Genomic DNA, 24,858 nt, shown 5'->3' with positions numbered 1-24,858 from the left:
AATGCTGAACCACAATGCTAACTATTTAAATAGCTTTAACAGTGTCATGGCTGATCTGTATAGTAGAACCACTCAGCCTATGTGCTTCTCCAATGTGGGCGGATAACACAGAAGTTACTGTTGGGAAAGGTCTGGTAGGTCCCATCTAGTTGTTCTCCTTGCCAGTCCCAGGTTGTTCCCTGCAGCCTGTTCCCTGGGGCTTTCTCCAGTCTAATTAGACACCACTCCTTTTAGGGGGATTCCACCATTCCCCTGAAATTTAGTTTACTGTCAGGAAGATTTTTTGGACTATTTTATTCCCTTTCTTCTCTTCATCCTATTGTTTCTATTTACATCCTTCAGTTTAAAGTGAGTCACCAGGGAAGGAGAAGGAGTGGCTGCAGCCAGTAAGACACAGGAGAGGGGGAGCTGCAACTGGAGCCTAATTCATTTCATTATTTTTCCTTTTCACCCCCTGATTACGACTTCCTGCCATTTCTGTTCTGCCCATTCTCTAATCACCCTGTGTGATGGGGTGTTCACTCCACCCCTCACCTGAAAGGGTTAACATGGCTGGGAAGGGGTTAATTAACCTGATAGGCTGCACCTGGGGGAGAATTAGACTGGCTAGGCAAGCCCTAATAGAAGATGGAGCCCAGCTGGGCAGGAGCAGGCTGAGCTGGTATAAAACTAGGAAACTGAGAACAGGGTACTGCAGTGTGGAAACCTGTAATTGTTTGTAAGCCTTAGAGAAAGAATGGAGGAAACTAGGGGGAAATGAGAAGCCCTGGGGTCCTGTCCCTGAGGGAAGTGTTGAAAGAGCCTGATAGAGCTGAAGTAGGAAGTGGTCCAGGGAAACAGTAGCAAGCTTTAGGACAGTGCAGACTGTAGCTGCTGGTTGTAGGGTCCCTGCGCTGGAACCTGGAGTTGGGAGCAGGCCTGGGTTCCCCTACCAGCCACTGGGGAAGTGGCACATACCAGGCAGCAGCACAGAAGACTGCCTAGGACAGTTGTCCAGTGGGACTTTGGTACCCCAGAAGAGGAGGACTATAGTGATCTGGCTGGAAGACCAAGCTATGGAGAGAGAGAGAGACAGTGGGTATGCGAATGAGTGGCAGAAGGGGGCATTGGACCTGGAAGGAGTTAATTTCCAGAGCAGCCAGGAGGAGGCTCCCTAATGGTGAGTGGACCCTGTAGCACCCTGTCCATGCATCTCACTCCTAACTTGCATCCAGGTTAGAACATATGCTGTAGTCCAGCATGTTAGGACTGCCAAAAGCCCAGGTCAGACCTGCAAAACATGACTTAAGGTCTGATTTTTGAAGGTATTTAGGTGTTGCCACACTGAGTGCAACAGTGCCTAACTGATTTTAGAAGCGTAACTGTCATTTTTCAAAACTGACAATCCACTGTCAATGGGATTTCAGCTCCTGAGTGCCTAAATAAATATTTTTTTAAATGAGACTTAGGCTCCTAAAACAGTTATGCATTTTGTCACTTAGTGGAGAGATGCTTAAAGCAATGTTATCATCTCCAGCTGTTTTTCCATGTTTGAGTTTACTGATGGCTTTCCTATCTTCTTCCATCGCAATATCTCCTAAACAAATATCAAGCTCTGGTAGCAGGTCTTCATCACATATTTGTAGTAGTTTGCTTGGGCCTGGTCTATTTACAACAGCCTGGGAATGTTCAGCCCATCTTTTTCTGTACTAAGAGGAAATTTATGGACAAATGATAAACCACAATTGGATGACCTCATTTTTGCTGAGGAGGTTGTCCTGCTTATTTGAACGCATTTCTTAATGGAAGAAAAGACCCAGCTTTTGGCAGACATAGGAAACCACGTTGGTTTGTTCATCAACAAGGGGAAGACAAAATATGTGGCTACCAACATCCCAAAAGCTATCATCAGGGTAGACCGAGAAACACTAGAAGAAGTCAGTCATTTTACCTACCTAGGGAGTGAGGTGTGGAATGTTGATGAGATCATGCTAAATGTCAAGTAATGAATATCAAAAGTAGCAAACAACTTTCACAAACTTGAAAAGATGTGAAAAAGTAGAACTATTGGCACTGACACACAAATACTGGTTTTAACACTGGCATCATGTCTGTCTTCCTTTATGTATCAGAGTCATGACAATCTCAAACAGACACTGATGTTCAGCACATTACAACGTAAATGTCTGAAAGATCTTCAGAGCTCCTTGGAAAGAGTGTCTTGCAACATGAAAAATTGTAAAGGGAACAAACCCATCTAAAGCATTAAATGTGGTAAGATTATGGTGGACATATTTAGGACAAGCTTTAAGGATGCCACCAATATGACATCCGCCTCAAGTGATAATGTGGACACCACCCAAAAAAAGAGGGTGCCCTAGAGAAACATTACACCGGACAATAGAGAAAGAAGCCAAATGCATCAACATGACACCCAGGAGCCTGAGCAGACCAACACAAAACTGAAATAGCAGAAACTGGATGCCCTATGCACCTGAGGGGGTGGGAAGACAAGGGGGGGGGGAAGCAGTTAAACATTGCAATGCATAGCACAGCAACACCTTAATACCCTTAAAAATTTGAGCCTCAGTGCTTGTCTACATGAGGAAACTTACAGATAGAGTTATTCTGGTATAACTCTCCTTTGTGAAAACCCATAGTCCACACCCAGGGTTTTAAAGTGCAGGTCAGGTCAACTCTCTCCCTCCGTGTTGACTGCTCTCATGCCCTTGCCACAGTTTCATGTAGAAAGTCACCTCTCTCCTTACTTTTTGGTGTCAAGGCAGAAGCTCTGTCATGCAGCACATCCTAGTTGCTAGGAGAACACTCGCATAGGTCCATCCATGACCTAGATGGAACAGTTTATGGCTCAGTAGTGTTGCTGTTTGAATACTGATTTACTGTTAACTGAAATCAACAATTACAAAAATCCAGAACCAGGTATATAAGTTACACAAAAGAATGAAATAGGTACAGCATTCTTGGTTAAACACTAGCAGTTAGGATTGGAGGAATCTCTTTTGTCTTATCAGTTATGGTCAGGAATTGCAGACAATATGTTGGAAAACCCAAAGCAGAATGTGGTCAGCAAAATCGGGCTTAGGTGGATGCAAGGGGTCTGCCCCTGCTGATCCAGTTACAGGAGTGCAGCTTAAATTAATTACCACTATACGTGTGTGTTGATCTGTCCAAATTATTTTCTGGTGCCAGTGTAATAGTAGCTTGCAGCTCAGCTGTACCTATACGCATTTTCTGCTTTATCCATTTCCATATATATTCCTAATTTCATTGTGATGCCTTTTTGTTTGGAGGCATCTGGCCATGATGGCATTTAGCTATTTGTGGTAACCTTTTATTTCAATGTGCTTAAAGTGGTGGTGGTGGTGCTCGTTAATGCTGATTATACATTATCCAAGCACTTTATGCAAAGTACATCAACATACATGCATGCTTGCTTTCAGTGGGATTTAATGCCCATGGAAACACATTCTTTGAAGAGATAGGTAATTGCTAAAGGCTTTGTCTAATGTTACAGGAGGATCGATGGACAATTTAACTGGTTTAATATTAATAATAATACGTGGTTCAGGGCTGAATAAAAGGCTATAATTGTATTGAGGTGTTCCACTGACATGACCTAAACCACGAGAGCTCAGCTAGTCAGCAGAAAGTAGAGATTGGATTACAACTGGGCTTGTTGGCGCAGGATCATACATGATTGTTTATCACTTCTAGAAATGATAATTTCAGGGGTTTTTTTAAATGTAAATTACTACAAATTTGTCCTCAAAATGGGATGAGAACATTCCAATATTGCTGCATTTGAGAACTCTCCAAAGATGAAATCCATTCCCCTGCCTTCCCTGAAATAATGAGATTTTTATACAGGGAAAGTGGGTTTGAATGGAATTCAATTCCTCCCTCCAGCCATGAATAGGCTGTGGCTTGCAATACAAGCACTTCTGCCCCACCCTACGAAGGGCTGTGGTCCACTGGACCTGTGTAGTCACAATTCACATAGCCCTTCCTCCAGAGTGCTTATATAGAGTAAGTGCAGTTCCCTTCCCCTGCTACCAAACACTCCAGGATGCACAGGTAATGCAAAGACCTCTCGGCATTGTGCTCTACCCAGGGTCCCAACATGCACAGGTTAAGTGGCACTGAAGGTCTTGGGTCAATCTTCTGCACAGGGATGCATCTTATAGCCATTTGGAACAAAGATCCAAAAAGACCAACTTTGTCCCATCATTTGGATTTGGTTAATAGCACTGAACAGCAACCTCAAAGCCAACTGTTCTAGCCAAACCTGGGAGTACCTTCCCCTGCTCTGCCACAGACTGACTGTCCTACTCACTTAAGTGCACTGGGCCTCTGTTTTCCCCATCTGTATAATGGTTTCCAGAAAAGTTCCTCACCTCACAGGCCATCTAATTAATGGGTTTAAAGCACTTCAGAGTTCTGGGAGGAAGGGAGTCCCTGTGCAGTGGGGTTTGGAACACAGGGAAGGAGCAGGGCTGAAACATAGTAAACAACCACTCTGCAGTTTCACCAAACATTACCATCCAAGAAGTAAGAGCCAAACAATGACAAGAGTTGCCTTGTGGCAGCAGCACCTGTCGCTATGTGGCTCCATGCATTGAAGCATGAGGAGTCTCTTTCCCAACCCTTTGGACTGCTCCCTGTGACAAACTCAGCTTCTGAGGGTTGGTGCAGGAAGAGGATTTAACCCTGTGAACTTATAGCGCTTCTCTTCTTCCAAGTGTTTTACCAGTGTAAGCAATCTGACCCTTCTTCCCTGCTATGAGATAAGTATTATTATCCTCTTCATACAGATAGGAAAATAGAGGTATGGAGAGTAGCAAAAGCAAATTCAGAATAAAATCTGCTGCGTAGTACTAATCCTATAAAATGTGAAACGTACCGTCAATTGTCTGAGCTTGAAGTCAATAGGAATTTTGCCTGCATGTGGCCTGTAGGATCAGGCCCTACCTTTGACCTAAATAAAAATAAGTGTGTGTATAAAATAAAATACTTCGACAATGTTCTTTTATGCAACTGATCATGGTTCCATAGTCAGCAACAGACCATCAGGTGCCATATGTTATATTAATTAGCGCATAGTGTATTATTCTTATGTAACACATTGTTTCAAAATACAGACGTTTTGCGGGTTTTTTATCTTTAGATAGACTCATGACAGCCGTTGATAGGACAGACAGGGATGGAGAAAGGAGTAAGGGTATCCTATGTAAGTAGCTAATAGTCAGATGATCATAACTGACAGAATGAATAAAGAAGAGAGACCGTGTAATTGACATGCTAGATATTAGCTTTAATATTGTGTGCTGAGCTTTCAGTACATATTCTTTCAGGGTTCATGTTTCCTGATAATCCACAAAAACAAACTGGATGCTGGGTAAGTGGTTTAGACAGAGCTGACCGCAGGGGTGGAATGTGTGGTATGAGAACATCAATGCCCGTAGGCTTATTCTGTCTCCCAGGCCTTTTTTCCTTCTCTCTCCCTTTTCCTTTCAGAGTTCTTGTGTCTAGCCAGGTCCTATTTGGACAGATAGTGTTTAGCTTATTTTGCTGAGTCAAATCTCCCTGGTGTCACCTCTGCCTTCATACCTTTTTCTCCTCAGCAGTTTTGCTGATAGTTCATGGAAGTGTTAGCTCAGGCTGACCAATGAGACTAAAAGCGGCATTCCCAGCAGGCAGGGTCATTTCAGATAAATTTCCCAGCCTCTTATGATACACAGAATATTATAGACAAAATAGCAAACAACCTGCCCCTTGATTGAAGAGCTAGAAATAATGGGCCAGATCCTGCTCCAGTGGCACAAAGCAACCAGAAACCCAGCTCAACCAGCTGAATAAAGGGGGGCTCACCGGGTGGTGGATGGCCAGTATGATGGCTCTGTGTCCATCCTCTTGCAGCCCTGGGCTTTGGGAGCCTGCTGGAGGCTGGGTACAGCACCTTTGCACCCTGGCTATTCCCCAGTTGCCAAACCCCATTTTTTAGGGTTGTTGCAACTGGGCATGGCTTAGAACAGACTTGAAACTGGTGTAAGGTGTACTAGGGGTCAACCTGGCCTCTGGGTGGCTGCAGAATCAGATTGCTGAAAGGTTTTATAATAGTACTTTGCCCTTTGGAAGCATCTTTCGTCAAAGGATCTCAGAGTGCTTCAGAAACCTTCAACCAAACTCAGCCCTGGTGTAAGCTGGTTCAGGCTCTACTTATGTAAATGGGAGTTGCACCCATTAATGTCATAGGTCAACCTGCAAACCACCCCTGTGAGATAGGATAGTGATCATTTCACCGACCATTAAAAGGCAGCCACCTCCTGGGGGGGCGGCGGGGGGGGGGGGGGAGAAGGTGTGAACGAAGCTGTGGAACAGCAAAAAGCAACATTGTGTAACAGTTTAGCATAGGAAGAGAAGAATAACATGGCTACTTGGAACTGTACACTATCTCCAAATGACACTGGAGTTAGGTAGGCAGAACGTAACTACCCAAGTCTGAATTTTCCCAGAGTACTTGGTTAATGTCTCTGTGCTTACCAAAAGAGCCATGGGATCTTTACTGACCACCAGTGGTCAAGACTTTGATTTTATATTTCAGGATCTGACCACTTTAGTAGCATGGCATATCCCAACACTGGGCTGCGAGCAGCCCTTTTTGCAGCATTTGGGTGTACTTCCTTGGAGGCCTCCAATGCAAATATGGACTCAGCCCATTCCTGTTTAGCGCATGAGGCTGGTTGGGATCAGTGCATCTGGTGTGACCATTTATCTCTGTCTCTCTTTGTGGAGCCCACCCCCCAATGAGCTCTCTTGCACATATGCATGCATACACACTCTTACCTAGGGTGACCAGATAGCAAGTGTGAGAAATCGGGACAGGGGGTGGAGGTAATAGGAGCCCATATTAAAAGCCCCAAATATCAGGACTGTCCCTATAAAATGGGGACATTTGGTCACCCTACTCTTACCCTGTCTGAAGTTTTCTTTCAGAGGAAAATCCTAGGGGGGAGTAAAGTTCCCCAGGTTCAGCAGAGTCAGGGCAGTTCTGCTCTTTTGGGGTGGGGCAGGATTTACACCCAGTATGTGCTGAGGACCATAACTCTCCAAAGACCCTATGTGGATTCCCTGTCTAGTGCTGCCTGAGGTCAGAAGGTTTATGGGAGTTACTGCAGCCTTGGTGCTGCAGTAGTGGCCATGGAGTGGGTCCATGGCCTGTGGATGAGGGTTCCCCAGGGAGAACTGCAGATCCTCCAGCTGCATGCTGATTTCCTGGACTTGGCCCTCTCTGACAAGCATGTTCTTACTGTATTTTCAGTAGCTGTTTGTTCCCCTTCCCCTTTCGTAAACCAGAATCTCCTATAAACTCTAACTTAGTCATATTGATTATTGTATTTGGTTGTAAAAAAAACCCAATTTCTTCTTTATTAAAGGAGACTGTCATTTCCTATGGGAATATTCATGCGCTTTGCTTTTTCAGTACAAGGTTATTATGCCTGAGAGCAGCTGGAGCTTGCGGTCTCATTGCTAATCAGCGCTGGTGTTGGTATGAGCAGGCCTCAGCAGGTCCCTAGGCTATGTCTACACTACAGACCTTCCAGAGGCACAGCGGTACTAATGCAGCTGCGCCAGTGTAAGGTCTCCTGTGTAGCCGCTCTGTGCTGATGGGAGACCTCTCTCCCGTTGGCATAACTAACCCACCCCCCAATGAGCAGCAGTAGTGATATCTGCGGGAGAGCATCTCCTGTCAACCTAGTGCTGTCCACACTGGCGCTTTTGTCGGGGAAACTTCTGTTGGTTGGGCGTGGCGGGGGAGCCCAACCCCTGACTGACTTAAGTTTCACTGACAAAAGCACTGGTGTGGACAGTGCTATGTCAGCAGGAGACGCTCTCCTGCCAATGTAGCTACCGCTGCTTGCTGGGGGTGGTCTAATTATGCCAATGGGCGAGCGCTCTCCGGTTGGCATAGAGCGGCTACAAGGGAGACCTTACAGCACCGCAGTTGCAGTGGTACAGCTGTGCCACTGCAAGGTGTGTAGTGTAGATGTAGCCTTGGACTCTGAAATCCCCTTCTCTACATGGCTGATCACTACAGTGCCCCACCTATTCTAGGGTCCTTGCTCTCCTTCCTTCCCCAGGCCCCTTTCACACCTTTCCAGGTGGTTAGATGAAAACTCTGGCTGATGGAGATTCAGGCTTTCCTAGAGCAGGATCCTAGAATCTCTTCCCCAGGCTCAAGTTCAAATAGACTGTATTGGCAGAGCAAGTTACACAAGTTAGAAAGTTGAGGTCTCTGCAATACAGCAAGTATCTGCCCAGAAGGGAGCTTCAGAGAGAAGCTCATTCCTCCTCACTGAACCCACCCCTTGGGACACTCCCCTCGGATCCAGCCAATGCAGAATAAGAGGACGTGCTACTGCCCAGCACTGTACACAATGGCACTTTCTTTCAGCAGAGCCTCGCGCTGGGAAGGAAGTGGGGAGCGAGGTGGCCAGCCGGAGCTCAGCTGCAAAGGGGATCGCTCTGCAATGCAGCTGCTGAAGGAGAACAGCAGGGAGAGGGAAACACAAATCCATGTGTCTGTTGCTCCAACTGCACCGATCCTAACCCTACAGGACTTTCTGCAGAGGGACTGGGAAAGGAACCAGCCTGGGAAGGCTACGGGCTTCCTTTCCCTCTATGAGCAGAGAGCTCTGCACAAGGCACTGATCCCTTCCCACACCTTTGGGCAGAGTTTGTAGCAGAGGTGCAAACATACACTAAAATACAGCTTGGGGAGGAGTTTTATTCAAAGCTCTTTGGGGTCAGTTGGAGCCTTTCTATTGATTCATTGGGCTTAGCATCAAGCCCAATGTTTGTTTATTTTCCTATTTCCTGCTTAGCCCCAGGTTAACACTTTCCCCTGTAACAGGAACATGTTGAAGGCTTTGTTCTGCTATGTAAGCCCTGACTTTATATTCTCCCATAACTGTCTGGGGAAAAACTTGCTTTCATTTGGGCTCCTATGCTAGTGTCTGTGTGTGTATTTTCAGGTTTGTGTCCTTATGTCCATTAATTCCTTATCTCAAAGCTACAGCAGGAATCAGTAATATAAGTAACCTCTCTCTTTTTCATTATCTTTCTGCTTTCCATTTTTATTTTAAACTGCACGCTCAGACACTCGTGCATATAGAACTTTGTTTATTTTTTAATTTTGAACTGGGTTTTTCAATCAACTCAGATTTTTTGTGATGGGTTTATGTTATGCATATAATGGAGGGTGGGAGATTATGCTGTTATTGCTGATATTCCCCAAGAAGATCAGCCCAGAACCAACTCTTGCTCTGCAAGTGAAATGAGCCATGCTAAATATTCATTCTGAATAGACACTCCAGGGTTAGATATGCTGGACCATTTGCTGACAGTATTATACGCTGTTTATACCATGAATAGGGTTGGTCTGTGGCTTGTTACCATACGGTTGCTTGTGAGGGCTGGGCTACTGACAGTGGGTTTGTTTTGTTTTAAAAGCACTGAAGCATTTGTTGAAAGGGGGAAAAACATTTAAAAAGTACATGGATTTTTGTGAATAGAAGACAAAAATGCATCAGATTTGAGGCCTACTAACCTTGAAATGTCCTTTTAAGTTATCTATGCAAGGAAAAAAGGATGGTTAGGGAAGAAAGGACACAGTCTATATTTAGTGGACCTATTCCAAAGCCTTGAACAGATAAACATTGACTTCATAAGGAAGATTGTTCCTCTAATTGACTGATAAGCTACATGATTAACAGTAAATATAGCCGAATCCCTGCGGCCCAATCCATCTCTCACTGAAGTCAGTTGGAGTCTTTCCACTGGCTTCAGAGAAAGTTGGATCAAATCCTACATTTGTCTAATGAGTAGGACATAGCACACTTATGTAAAAAGTCTTGGACACCATTGACGTGTGGAGTTGATGATCTGTTGCACGTTAACAGTGTTGGAATTGTTATATAGGCCAGGCTAAAAGGAATCTTCAGATCTTTGAGATGGATGAGTTCCATATATATATATATATACTGCTGTTTAAGAGGGAGCTACCATGTGTCTCTTGAAGTGTAATTTCATATAACAGATTTCCCAAGAAGTTACAGGCTGATCCCCAAATCAATGTGCCATTCTGCTGTAGCTGAATTGGGGTCATTTTCACCTCTGATCAGATGTGCAAGTTGAAAACTTAATGTCTTTTTGGTTGAAATTTTAAACCCAGCTTTCCGGTGGCTGAGCATCTGGATAGTGTTTAAAAAAAAAATAAAAAAATCCTGTAGCATTGTTCAGAAAATATGGGGGAAAAACCTTACCTGTCCTTTCTGACATTCCCATTCTCAAAAACAAATGGATTCTAATGCTCAAGGCTGTGAGTAAGCTATAGCTGGGAGTATGATTGAACCATTCGACTTGACGGTACTCTATACAATCAGCATTTAAAGACTCTGTAAACCGCTTACAAACTTGAATAGCTTATTCTAATTACTCCTTGAGTAGCCTGTTCTTATCAGACAGGTCTGTACTGCCCATTCAAATGCATTATTTTAACAAACTCAATCCCCGCATATTCAAAATGAACAATATTTCATCCCTCTGCTGCATTCTCTAAATTTTCACACACATTCACGCTTGTTGATCAGGCCCGAGACCTGTGTCCCTTATCGTTTCAGTGAAAGGCAATGAGTGCCTTACCTAAGGAGCCTTATAATGATCGCTGATCTATCAAGCAAGAGACGTAAAGATACAGCTTGCTATGGGCTGAACAGCTACAGTCCCTTATAATCAAAGAGCCTCCGGATTTCAGCCTTGAGGTCCTTACTCAGGTTTTACTCTGTTCTTACTCAGACAAAACTTCAACAGATTTTAATGGAAGTTCTGCCTGAGGAAGGATAAGGTAAGAACTCTGGAGTACTTTAACCGATGACCTATATCTTGACTTTGCCTTGTTTTATCTTTCACTGCTTACATAAGAAAATAGCTTGTGCTGTCAACAGGTCTGTTTAACCTTTAATAAAAAAAATTAAAAATCAAGGGACCAACTCTTGAAGCCCTTACCTGGGCAAAATTCCCATTGAAGTCAATAGTAACTTTGCCCGAGTGATGGCTGTGTAAATTCTGAGTAAGGATCTCAGAATTTTGCCCAGTAAGCTTTATTGCTGTTCTATTGAAAAACAGCAAAGAAGAGCAGAGGCAATAAGGAAAGAGAAATGAATACATTAATTGGACCGCACTGTAATTTGTATTTAATGGCTTTACTGGAGGATCTGTTTGACCAGTCCAGGTTTTTTTAATTCTCATTTTCATAGGCTATCTAATGTGCATAAATGTCAATTCTGACCATATGTTCATGTCTCTGGAGTCTTGTTCAGACATTAGAGAAACATTTTCTAATTCAAAAGATAAACACTTCTGTTGGAGTTGAGGGACGGAAATTTTTTTCATTGCAGCAGGTGCTGCCTATTAGTTCTACTAGAATTAAACACACTGAGCTGGGCTTTAAATGAGGTGCATAATCAAGCCCTTACATCATTGTGAGATGTACCGTACTTGAACCTTTTGCTTGTTGAGACTGTATTTCCTCCATGAAGCATCCTGTTTTGCAATCCTCTGAATTCCCCATGTGCCATACAGTATTAGGGATTTCATCACCTCCTGGGCACACAGGCTAAACTTTCTGCAGAAGACTGAAAGTGGGGTTGGGGGAGGGGGAGAGATATCAAGCCAATGGCTTCCTCGTTTTCTGGTAGAAACTTGTAATCTATGAAAGTTGGCTTTATTTTTTCCCCTTTGCTTGGCACTGTTCCCATTCTTGACTGTGGACTTGCAGTGTGTGTGAGTTTGGTGACTGCATCCTTTTTAGGGGGAGATCCTAGTTCATTTCTGTTCAGTTGCTTCAGGTCACATCTTGTTCTTAAGTGCTCTTGGCTGTTTTATTTCTTCCTTCACTCTCCTGTCATCTGTGTATGTCGCGCATGTCATGGACAAAATGTCTGGAATACTTCGTCACTGTTTTGTAGATTAAAATCCTTAAGGACTTTAATCAAAGTCAATGGATTTACTTGGGAATGACACGGACATAACTGAGGGAAGGATATGGTTCCTGATATTTCTACTTAATTTTGTCTTCCTTCTTACTTTTCCCTGTTCATTCTGGGCCAGATTTCTGACTCTTCAGACTTCACTGGAGTTGCTCTGGATTAACGTTAGGGTGACCATATTTCTCAAAGGGAAAACAGGACACTGCACGCTGCTGCTCACCTTGCTGCTCACCTCTCCGCCGCATGGGGCTGGCCTGAGCCACTCGTCTACCTCCCACCCCACATGGGGCTGGCTCAGGCCCCCCTCCCCATGTAGGGCTTGGGTGAGTAGTGACACACATACCAAATAGGGTGACCATATTTCCCAAAGGCTGGGGCTGGCGTCACTGCTCCCTTGAGCCCTGCCTGCCCCCGCCGGAGCCCTGCCTCCCACCCCTGCATGGGGCTGGCGTCGCTGCTTGCCCCCGCTGCACATTCCTCCGCACACCACTTTTTTGACAAAAATGGGCATTTGTCCCGTTTGCTCTTGCCAGCTGATCAAGTTGGCAAGAACCAACAGGACAAATGTCCACTTTTGCCAAAAAAGTTGGGGCGGCCTGAACAGGGCTTAAAAAAGGGACTATCCCGGCCAAAACAGGCCATATGGTCACCCTAATAAACGTGGATGTGACAGACCAAAATCCGGCCTTCTCTGTTCAAGAAACATTCCTCTGATGCACTGCCTGCCTGTTGTTTTGTATAAAGCTGACTTAGAATGTGCTTTGAATCTAGCTATACCCCTGCTTCCCCTTTCACAGATTGTACTACAATCACAGTAGAATTTACTTAGCGTTAACTTTCTGTTCTTCAGTTTCAGTGACATCAAGCTATTGAATATGTTGAAGAAAAATGGGCTTGCTCCAACTGTTGCTGAAATTAAAAAAAAAAAAAAAATACGATGCCATCTTTGTTGCTTGATTAATTGGACTCATCACTGCCTGGTCATCTATGAAATTCTGGTTAAAATCCACCTTATCTGATCAGTGTGAGCAAAGCCGGGGCCTGATGAGATTGCAGCAAAAGATTGCTAGTGAAATGAATCTGGACCATAACTATGTCTGTTCAGAGCCTTATTGGTGCATGTATGAGAGGGGGTGGAAAGAAAAGAAGGGTCTCATTCACTTAGAGTAGACCATGTGTCCTGTTTTTCCAGTTTCAAAGTACCTTTGTGCATCAGGAAGAGGCAGTTTTTCCTCATCCCACTAGAGGGTGGGTGCAGTTTGCACAAAGCTACATTGTGGCTGGTAACTAGCTTGGCAAAGAACACAACAGGAGTGTGAATGCTAATTAATCACCCAGCAGAACGGTGCAGTTGCCAGAAAAGGCAGTTGGTCTTTAAAATGTTTTAGCTTTGGGATGGACACTTTTTTTTTTTCTCTCAGCAATCCAAACTCCTTAATCTGAAGATGGATTTTAAAAATAAATAAGTACAAAATTGGAATAAGCTACATGTTTCCATATTCCAGCGATTTAAAATAAAGAAAAAAAAATCTCTTACTAACTGACTGATGGAAAGTCCTGGCGTTGCCATGTTCCATCAAAGTCAGAGCTGTAGAGTTTATGGAGTGGTTGTTCGAGAGGGATGGCAGAAGTTGGACAAATTGTGGATTTGATTGTATTTTCTTTTGATTGAGTGATATGTTGTAAAATCACTGTCTGCAAAAAACAAAACAAATGAACGAACAAACAACCTCAACAGCCCTTGCCTGTGAATTCCACTCTGGATAGTAGAAAGTGACACATCCATAAAATAAATATCTACAGTTTAGAGAGAACCTGGTTAATTGCTTTAGTATCAGTAGCTTTTGGGGCCAACTTTCCCCAGGTCCTCTTCAGGAACAGCAAGCCAAGGGTTACCATTCTACTCTTATTATTTTCCCTGATCTATTGGTTTGTGTCGTTAACTTTAGTGGGACATAATGATGATTTTCAAGGAATTAATAGAATCTTGGTTTAAAGCAAAACTGCCTGATTAAATTCCTTGACTCCCTAACATTTGTCCAAGAAAACATGGAACAAAGATGGAAGAGAAAAGAAAAAATACCGATTAAAGGTTTTGGGGTGGGAGGTTCTCTAGGAAGAAATTAAAAGGATCAGGATTATTTTGGAGACGAGTACGACAAGGAAAGAGACAGAAATAATGTGAAATAATGAATAGCTCAGGGAAAGGATCTTATGTTAATTCCTCCATAATAAAAGAAGATACCAGATGAAATTAAAAAGCAACACCTTTAAGAAGATAAATAAAAGGAGCTACCATTAATTACGTGTTAAATTCATTTGTGGAACCCAGTGCTGCAGGCTACAGTAAGGATCCAAAGAAGATATGACATATATTTTAATAAAAATAGTGTCAGCAGTTAGATTAGTCAGGATAAAAAGGAAATGACACAGCATATCAATCCTCAGACTTCAGGGCATGAGCAATCACCTGCTGGTGTCAAGAAGACATTTCTCTGGAATAATTTTACTTAAAATTGTACAACATTATAGTAATTGTAGTGTAGTTTTGCACAACTGTCCAGGTGCAGGATATAATATTGCACAGTTGACCCAGGTGCATTATGGTTTTTTGTTTGTTTTTTTAACCTTACTTTTAAGCATCATGGATTGGCCACTTCTCGAGACAGAATGGAAGAGTAAGTGGATCACTGGGTCTGTTCCAGCATGGTAGTTCCTGTGTTTCATTCCATATAGAGAGTAAACAAAAACATTGCCAATAGAGGGTCCTTGCCAGTTTATGAGCAATGGGAATGCTTTGCTGCTTTTTCCGGCCATGATTATTGAAATATGACATGACATTGGCCTACAGCTCTGTGGGATCTCACATGTGGGGCTAAATCCACACCTGGTGCAACCCTGTTGAAGTCAGTGGAGCTGCACCGGGTATGAATTTGGCCTGCTGTCTTTAATGAGCATCTGTGGCACCTTTTGTCATGATTAAAGCACCTGGAGAGCTGTCCAAAGCTTTCTCCCAAACAGTGGGTTGTGCTCTCTCTCAAAGAAGAGTGCCCTGTGGCATTGCCAATCACTTTTCTCAGTAACTAGATCTTATGGAGTTTGTATCTTTTAATTTTTTTTTTAAAAGGGAAGACAATGTGCAGAGCAGACAATTGAAGTGGCAAACATGATTCAGTGTTTGGCACATTATTGTCAATATCTAGGCTAATACACAAGGTGAATGGGTATGGGATAGCTGGCATTATGGATAAAGAACTAATTGGGTGATGGAAAGCACGTTGCAATGGTGCAAGATAGGAGAAGTGGCATACCATAGATTTTTTTTTTTTATGGGCACAGTTTAATTCCACTCTGCACTTAAATGATGTAGAAAAAGAAATTACTGCCAATATGGCACCCTGGTTTGCAGGTGACACTAAACTAACTGGATTAGAAAATGATTTAGAGCAAAGGAATCAAAAATTGAAATATCTACCTAGTGTGGCAAGGTACCTTCTCGGTCTCACCAGCCTCAGCCGTTTTTAGCCTTGGCGAGATGGGCTTGGATAAAACAGTCCCTCTTGGCTGCACAGGGGCAGACCGTTCCTTCTCTCCACCAGTCTTTTGGGCTTTTTTTTCTCCCTTATGGGAGGGAATGCAGTCTCCCCACTCCTAGCCTACTAGCAGCTTGACTCCTTCTCCACCCCCCCCCCCCTTTCTTAACAAGGGAGGGTTTTAAAAGGTCTCAGGCAGCCCTTAGTTGGTATCAGCTGATTCTAATTGACCTCAGTTAATTCCCTCCCAGCTGATCCTAATTGATCTCTGATAACCCTCTTCTCAGGTGAACCTGATCGACCTGTAGTCACCCCTCCTCAGTTGTTAGGGAGGAGGGCCTTTTAACCTTCTGGGACTGTTTTTTACCCCTTCCTCGCAGCTGTCTGTCCTGAGTTTATCACACTAAGCATGAACAAGCATAGATAAATGGCTCATAACTGCACAGCTAAGGCTTGCAGGAATTTATGGGTGGGTCCAACCCTGCTGAAGTCTGTTGAATTGCAGCTGCTGACACTAGAGCTGAATTCTGCCCTATGTGTTTGACAGGCTAAGGATATGTCTACACGTAAGACACTACAGCGATGGAAGCTGCAGCAGTGCTGCTGTAATGCTTCAGTGTAGACCCTACCTACACCAATGGGAGGGATTCTCCCAGCGGCCTAGGTAATCCACCTCCCTGAGAAGTGATAGCTAGGTCAACTAGCTCTGTCTGCATCGGGGTTTCTGTCTCTCAGGGTTGTGGGTTTATCATATCCCTGAGAGATGAAGTTATGCTGAAGTAAATTCCTAGGGTAGACCATGCCTTAGCCTGAAGTATGCCACAGAGGTGGATCTAGGAGTGTAGCTGGAACCATGAAACTGTTGTCCAACTGACTTATGACCATGGTTCTAAAGGCTAAGGAAAGAATACTGGAAGAGGTCAGAAAGGGTATGCAGATAGAACACATGCCAAAATACATTATCCTAAACACTCTATTAGTCTCATTTACCTAATCTGTACACTATTGGGCTCAATTTCAAGTATTATACAACAGAAAGGACAGCAAGGGGAAAGGGAAGGTCTAGAGGTGGTGTAACAGGGTGGCTTGTGTCTTTAAGGGACGAAGAAGCCTTGAGCTAGTCAGCCATGTTCAGTTAGCCCTGCTGGCATTGTGATTTCCCCCCAAACCTTCTCTGTACACCCTTGTCAGCTGCTTGCAGCTGGGGCTCGAGGCCATCCTGACTGGAAGGACTCCCATTCCAGCTGTCCCCTTGACCCAAACAGCCAGCAGGCCCCATTCCCATCCAGGAGCCCTTTTGGTTGGGCCATGGACCCTGGTGCGACTGCACCATTGTAGTTATGCCACTGTTCTGGATCAGGACCTTAGCCAGTGCATTGCATATGGGTAAAGTCAACACATATGCGTCAGAGGAAAAAGAAATTTGACAATCAGACACAGGGTCTTGTGTAGAGACAGCCTTGAAGTTAATGAATCGCTCCTGCTTTTCATGCTGAAACAGGATGTGCAGTTGGGGCAGCCACCCAGGCCAGAGCCCAACCACTGATTGGCCTGCCACCCTGTTTGGGGCAGGCAATCCAGCAGTACCAGGAAGGGTGTGGTGTGGCAGAGGGACGGCCCTGTCCACATTCTGTGGTGACAGCCAAGCACTGCAGGAGCTTCTGTGTGTGAGGTGAGTGTGGGGCAGACTTGCCCTCCAACACTTCACGCCTCAGGTGGCACCTCTTCACAGTGTCACACCCTTTGGTGGAAAAGCCTGCCCCCATCCTGGAGACAGGACCCAACCGGACTCCCCCTCCAACCCTAAGTCTCCCACCTCCAGGAACAGGGCCCTCCCTATGCTTTCAATAGCCCTCTGCACCCCCGGAAACAGGGTACAATATTTTCTGGAAACCTTTTAGTATTTTATGCAACAGGGAGAAGTGAAAATTCATTATAATATCAAAGATGCACTCTTTTGGGGAACTTTATTGTACACTTGCCAGTAAATGGATTCTGAAAGCCAACAGGCCTTTTCTATCCCATGTTTCAATTGATGACTCGACATCCATGAATGGATGCTGGAAAGACAGGCTGATATTTTAGTTTAGATGGAGGGAGAGAGGTTCTGAATAGAGAGAGCCAACATCATGCATGGCTACACTGGAAACTTCAAAGTGCTGTCACGGGAACACTCCTGTGGCAGCGCTTTGAAGTGCGAGTGTGCTCGTGCGTGAGCGAGCTCTCCCAGCACTCCTGGTAATCCACCTCCACAAGGGGATTAGCTCAGAGCACTGGGAGCAAGGCTCCAAGCGCTTGGAGCCTGTCTACACTCGTGCTTTAAAGCGCGCAAACTTGTTGCGCTCAGGGAGGTGATTTTTCACCTCTGAGCCAGCAAGTTAGAGCGCTATAAAATGTAAGCGTAGACAAGTCCATAAAGGTGATAGTTGTAGATGAGATCCCCCAGTGATCTGGTGTAAAGGGAGAAGGATGGAGCTCTGAGGGACTCCCACCAAAAGACAGCATGAGGAGAAGGATCCACCAAAAGAGACTGGAGCAGCATCTGAAAGGAAGGAGGAGAACCAGGACATGAAAACCTAGGGAAGACAACATATCAAGGAGAAAAGGAGTACTTGTGGCACCTTAGAGACTAACAAATTTATTTGAGCATAAGCTTTTGTGAGCTACAGCTCATTTCATTGGATGCATTCAGTGGAAAATACAGTGCGGAGATTTATATACATAGAGAACATGAAACAATGGGTGTTACCATACACACTGTAACGAGAGGGATCACTTAAGGTGAGCTATTACCAGCAGGAGAGCGGGGCGGGAGGGAACCTTTTGTAGTGATAATCAAGGTGGGCCATTTCCAGCAGTTGACAAGAACATCTGAGGAACAGTGGGGGCGAGGGGAGGATAAACATGGGAAAATAGTTTTACTTTGTGTAATGACCCATCCACTCCCAGTCTCTATTCAAGCCTAAGTTAATTGTATCCAGTTTGCAAATTAATTCCAATTCAACAGTCTCTTGTTGGAGTCTGTTTTTGAAGTATTGCCACTTTTAGGTCTGTAATCGAGTGACCAAAGAGATTGAAGTGTTCTCCGACTGGTTTTTGAATGTTATAATTCTTGACATCTGATTTGTGTCCATTTAGTCTTTTACGTAGAGACTGTCCAGTTTGACCAATGTACATGGCAGAGGGGCATTGCTGGCACATGATGGCATATATCACATTGGTAGATGTGCAGGTGAACGAGCCTCTGATAGTGTGGCTGATGTGATTAGGCCCTATGGTGGTGTCCCCTGAATAGATATGTGGACACAGTTGGCAACGGGCTTTGTTGTAAGGATAGGTTCCTGGGTTAATGGTTCTGTTGTGTGGTTGCTGGTGAGTATTTGCTTCAGGTTGGGGGGCTGTCTGTAAGCAAGGACTGGCCTGTCTCCCAAGATCTGAGTGTGGTGGGTCGTCCTTCAGGATAGGTTGTATATCCTTGATGATGCGTTGGAGAGGTTTTAGTTGGGGGCTGAAGGTGATGGCTAGTGGCGTTCTATTATTTTCTTTGTTGGGCCTGTCCTGTAGTAGGTGACTTCTGGGTACTCTTCTGGCTCTGTCAATTTGTTTCTTCACTTCAGCAGGTGGGTATTGTAGTTGTAAGAATGCTTGATAGAGATCTTGTAGGTGTTTGTCTCTGTCTGAGGGGTTGGAGCAAATGCGGCTGTGTCGTAGAGCTTGGCTGTAGACAGTGGATCGTGCGGTGTGGTCTGGGTGAAACCTGGAGGCATGGAGGTAGGAATAGCGGTCAGTAGGTTACAGTGTGTATGGTAACACCCATTGTTTCATGTTCTCTATGTATATAAATCTCCCCACTGTATTTTCCACTGAATGCATCCGATGAAGTGAGCTGTAGCTCACGAAAGCTTATGCTCAAATAAATTGGTTAGTCTCTAAGGTGCCACAAGTACTCCTTTTCTTTTTGCGAATACAGACTAACACGGCTGCTACTCTGAAACTATTTCAAGGAGAGTGTGGTTGAGTATCAAAGGCATCCAATAGGCTGACGAAGATGAGGATGGAGACCGAAGATGGAGAACTTCAAGATGTTCAGTCTGACTAACTGAAAACCTCACAAATAAAAAGAGTAGGAGAGGCTTTTTATCCTTCCTGTTATACTCTGTGGCAGGGTGAGGACTCACCAGTGTGGCACCTCCTGCTGGTTGTCTAGGGAGTCAGCTCTTTCAGCACAGAGTGCCCTCTGCAGGCTGGTGTCTCGCCCACTGCTGGCCCCCGTGTCCCTCCAGACCCCCATGCCTACTCTTCATCTGGGTTCTGCCCCCACAATCAGGGTCTCCCCACCCAGGGGATCCCCCAACCCTCTATCCCCACCTTATCTCAGTGGCTACTGCCAGTCACCATCTAGCCCCCGCTCCCTGGGGTGGACTGAAGTCTACAAACCACTTGTCGGCAAGGGGCGGTTGGACCTCTTCCTATCTCCGGGCTGCCCCTCTGCAGCCCCAGTACCTTTTGTAGGCCTTTAATTAAGCCTGCAGCCTGGGGTTTTGCTCGGCTGGAGCTCCTCAGCTCCCTCTGCACTTCCCCAGCACTGCTCCACCCTAGGTACCCTGCTAGTACCCTTTGTGGGCCCTTAACTAGGCCTACGGCCTGGGGTTTTGTTAGGCTGGAGCTCCCCAGCTCCCCCTGCTCTTCCCCAGCCCTGCTCCACCTTAGGTGCCCGTCTCAGCTCCCAGGCATCCAGGTCCTTCTCTCTCAAGGAAGCTAGAGAGTGTGTGTGCCAGCTTCTGGCCCACTGCCCTCTTATTAGGGCCAGCTGGGCCCTGATTAAGCTGACCACAGCTGTGGCTGTTTTCCTAGTCAGCCTAGCTTTTCCCACTGCAGCCCTCTCCTGGGCTGCTTTATCCCATTCAGGTAGGAGTGGGGTGACCACCCCGCTACATACTCATTTAAGGTCAGATTCTGTCACCCTTCCACAGAGTAGTACCTTCCTCTAGAAGTGGTCCCATTTATTTGAATTGGATTATTCACAGACTAAGGGCCAGGTTTTTTAAAGGAATTTAGATTGAAATCAGTGGGAGTTAGCTGCCTAAAAAATCTGTCCCCAAAGTACTACTCATTGTGAGTGTGGGTGGGAGAATCTCTCCTTAATGAAGTGAAAAATCTGGATGGCTTAACTCACGTTGCAGGTGATACTGCTTTTAGGGCCTAATTCCTAACATAACATCAGTAAAGCCATTGGAATGACACAAATTTGGCTCACAGAGTATGCATGTATGTGCAGTGTGCATGCCATGCATCTTTAAAGAAAGACACAGTTTTATCCGTTTCTGTATCTTCTTCATATAATTCACCCACAGCAGCCCAGGCAAGTCTTTTCTTGATCTGGATATAGTTTGTTTCACATATATATGGTTTTCAAAGAACCATCTCAACCAGTCATCAAGCTAAGAGCTGTAAAAACAAGAAAAATAATAATCCAACTCTTTTGGAAGCCAAATCAAACCATAGTGAAATACAGATCTCTGACAGCTGCCCAAGAAACTGCAACCAATCAGTCATGAAACAAATGCCTTTAAATCAACAAATGGAGAACCAAAGAAATATCAAGTGAGATTAATCACTATCAATTGTTCCAAGTTTTTTTTTTTTAAGGGGTAGGGTAAAGGGGAATTAATCTTGCGGACTTTAAATACTTTTTTTTTTTCTTCCAAAGGCAGCAGTTATCCAAGTCAGTAAAAATGAGGTAATTTATATTGCAAAACTCTTTGGATGAGAACAAGGCTCACAAACTAAAATCCTAAACTACATCTACCCGCAGCAGAAAATTTTTGGAAATCAGGAGAATAGTAGCTTGTGTGTTTGTTCTTCCTAGCAGAAAACAATTGACTCTTCAGAACTTGTTTCAGAATGACTGAAAGCAGATGGCTTTGGAGATGCTTTACAGCCCAGAAGCATCAGGGTGGTTATGGATTCCTGGGGACTTGTGTTGTATTTTCTTGCCTCAAACTTAAACTGAAAGACAAGCTGAACTGGGAACCAAAAAACTCTCTGTGAGGCAGGAGCTCTCAAGCACTGATTTGTGATGCAGAGAGAATGGGAAGATAGCTGTACTCTTTCTTCAGTTATGATTCTTTATTGTTTTATGATGGTAGAATCTAGAGCCCATGGCCTCATTGTGATAGGCCATGTATGAAACAGACATTCTCTTCCCCAGATAATTTATGGTTTATGTTTAAGTCTACAACAGGAAGCCAATCAGCAGAAAGCTGTGGAAGATACTAGGTTGAAGCTGTACAGTAAAACAGGGAGAGACACAGACTAATGCTAAGGATGCTACTGTCTTCCATAACTGAATACTGTTCCTTGTTCAGTGTTGGAAGAAAGTGATGCTTTCTATGATATTTTCCCATTGTCCCATAACAGGAATTGGGAAAACAGGTGATCGAGGGAGTGGAAATGAAGCTGGATTTTGTTACAATGCAGAGATATAATAAGACTCTCATAAATCTCAGTCTTTGAGTCCTTCTTCCAGACAAACCAGGTACAGTGCAGAGCAACCACTTTAAATTACAAGTACCCCATAATCTTCACTTGCCAAAACACGAGACCTGAGCTCATTATTTGTATTCTAGACTAACGAGGACAGATATATAAAATAAATTCAATTCCCATGTCTTTATATATAAACTGTGCACATGTGTACATATCAAGACATGGGAATTGTTTTTATTTAATATATTCTCATTAATTTAGAAAACAGACAGGTATATTTGATTTAATATCTTTACATGAGGTTTATTGCTAATAATCATTCCACACTTTATTTTTACCATTCTGCCAAAGCAGATATACCCAACATCTAGTTAAGGATTCTGGGTAGCGTAGTCCACAAGCAACTTCCTGTACTAAGTACTACTTTAATTAGAACTACAATTAGAGGGCATTCACAACACCATGTCCGTGATCCAGGAAAGTCCCTTGCAAGTCAATGGGAGTACTCATGTATTTGGAGATGAGCATATGCTTAAGCATTTTACTGGCTAGGGGGCCATGTGCACATTTTTTTAAAGTGCTGTTACTTATAAAAGTAACTTGTTAAAATTACATCATAGGAAGATTCCGGATCAAAATGCTCAGTTTGCAAGTCAAAATATGATTTTTCTAGCTGCCAGCACAGCAAACTCAGCCTGGGATCTTTTCTTATTTCTCACCATCACAACTGATCACTGATGCTGTTGGGGGGCTGTTACTGATTACTGAGAGAAGGTGTTAGTGAAAAGATGGTTCTTGTGTTTGATCTGAATATGATCAGGCTGGGGCTCCATCTGATCTTGTTTGGCAAGGAATTCCACAGATGGGATCCTGCAGTCCTCAGGGTCCAAGAGTCTGTGAATCTGGGTGTGTCCAGCTGCACTAAGAGGGTGGTAAAGCACTGGAATGGGTTACCTAGGAAGGTGGTGAATTCTCCACCCTTAGAGGTTTTTAAAGCCCAGCTTGACAAAGTCCTGGCTGGAATGATTTAGTTGGGGTTGGTCCTGCTTAGAGCAGGGGGTTGGTCTACATGACCTCCTGAAGTCTCTTCCAACCCTAATTGTCTATGATTCTATGATTGTGCTTGCGGAATGCAATTGTTTTGGTGGGTTGCAGATGGAGATAGCTAGGTTCTAACTGATGAGGGCCTTGTAAATTAGGGCCCGGACTTTGAATTCAGTCTGGAAGTGAATGGGAAGCCTATAGAGTAGGTGGAGAAGTAGGTTGCTGAGAAATGAATGAGTAGTTGCTTCTCTGTGACGACTATCACCCCAACACAGAGCAACTTGCAATAGTGTATCCCAGAGATGAAAAAGAAATGGATCACAGTGGCAAGATCTTTGTGATAGAGGAGAGGGTTGAAAGCCCTCAATCAGCGGTGATGCCAGTGCATTGGCCAGCTCCTCAAAGTGTTTTCTTTTGTGCACCATCATCACTTTTCTCTCCCATTCCATCTGTCTGCTTATTCCTTCTAGGTACTGGAGGCTGTAGCAGTTGAGAAGATATAAAGCTGCATGCCATCTGTATCCTGGTGACACTGGCATCTCAGACCTTCTGACCAATCTCTTAGAACAGTATGGAAGAGGATTTGGGAAGTAGTAGACCTGGAGTTGGCCTTAAAAGGAGAAATGCCTGAACCAAATCCTGATATCCAAACATCCCCATACTTGCGTGTTTGAAAACTGGGGCAATTGGGCCCCGTTTCTCAGTAATATGTTCTAGTTTATTTGATGTTTCATACACTTGATGGTTGTTATGAAATGGCTTTAGAACACTGCATGTGGCTGGATGTTGGGAATACTGTATAGCTATTTATAATGCCCAGTAAATGCATGCAATTGTTTCCCCTGTGTTAATGTTCCATTTCCGAACACTCCTTGTAAGTATTCTGTTTCAAGGAATTAATTGAACATCTTGGGTGCTCAAGGTTGTTCACGCTTTGGCCTTAGCCAACATCTGAGGCATGCTACAATCACTCTCAAATGTTCTTCTTGGAATGTCATATTGCTTAAGCACCCTGTAGCAATGTGGTATATCACTGGATAAATTATTCACCATGATATCGTTAGAACTGCTGGTTTGGCATTTAATTCCAGTGGGATACAGAATGTTTCAAACCATGCTCATTAACATTTGCATTTACTAGAAAACCTGGTGGAATGATATATTACAAGTACAAGCTCTAAGAAATCACAAGAGAGCACGTTAGTGTGTAACTCTGCATTCCCTGCCCCCACCCCCACCCCCCAGGCCTGTATCCTAGTTACATGGATTTTCAGATGTGATTACTGCTGGTTCTGCTGACCTGCAGAATGTACTATTTTCAGAGTAGCAGCCGTGTTAGTCTGTATTCGCAAAAAGAAAAGGAGTACTTGTAGCACCTTAGAGACTAACAAATTTATTTGAGCATAAGCTTTCGTGAGCTACAGCTCACTTCATCGGATGCATTCAGTGGAAAATACAGTGGGGAGATTTATATACACAGAGAACATGAAACAATGGGTGTTATCATACACACTGTAAGGAGAGCGATCACTTAAGATGAGCTAATACCAGCAGGAGAGCGGGGGGGAGGTGAGGTGGGAAGAAAACCTTTTGTAGTGATAATCAAGGTGGGCCATTTCCAGCAGTTGACAAGAACGTCTGAGGAACAGTGGGGGCGGAGGGGGGGGGGAAATAAACAAGGGGAAATACTTTTACTTTGTGTAATGACCCATCCACTCCCAGTCTCTATTCAAGCCTAAGTTAAT

At 44.2% G+C, this 24,858-nt stretch overlaps 1 long non-coding RNA gene across 1 annotated transcript; it reads left to right on the top strand.

Annotated features, from left to right (window-relative positions):
- The first annotated feature begins 673 nt into the window (after window positions 1-673).
- LOC122461457 lies at window positions 674-23,951 on the top strand. Its single transcript, XR_006283364.1, has 2 exons — window positions 674-1,159; window positions 23,584-23,951. It is a non-coding gene; the product is annotated as an uncharacterized LOC122461457 (long non-coding RNA).
- Window positions 23,952-24,858: the final 907 nt, after the last annotated feature.

The sequence above is a fragment of the Chelonia mydas genome, chromosome 8 (assembly GCF_015237465.2).
Source record: "Chelonia mydas isolate rCheMyd1 chromosome 8, rCheMyd1.pri.v2, whole genome shotgun sequence".
In the NCBI taxonomy this organism is placed as follows: domain Eukaryota; kingdom Metazoa; phylum Chordata; order Testudines; family Cheloniidae; genus Chelonia; species Chelonia mydas.
This window is presented reverse-complemented; position numbering and strand designations above follow the sequence as displayed.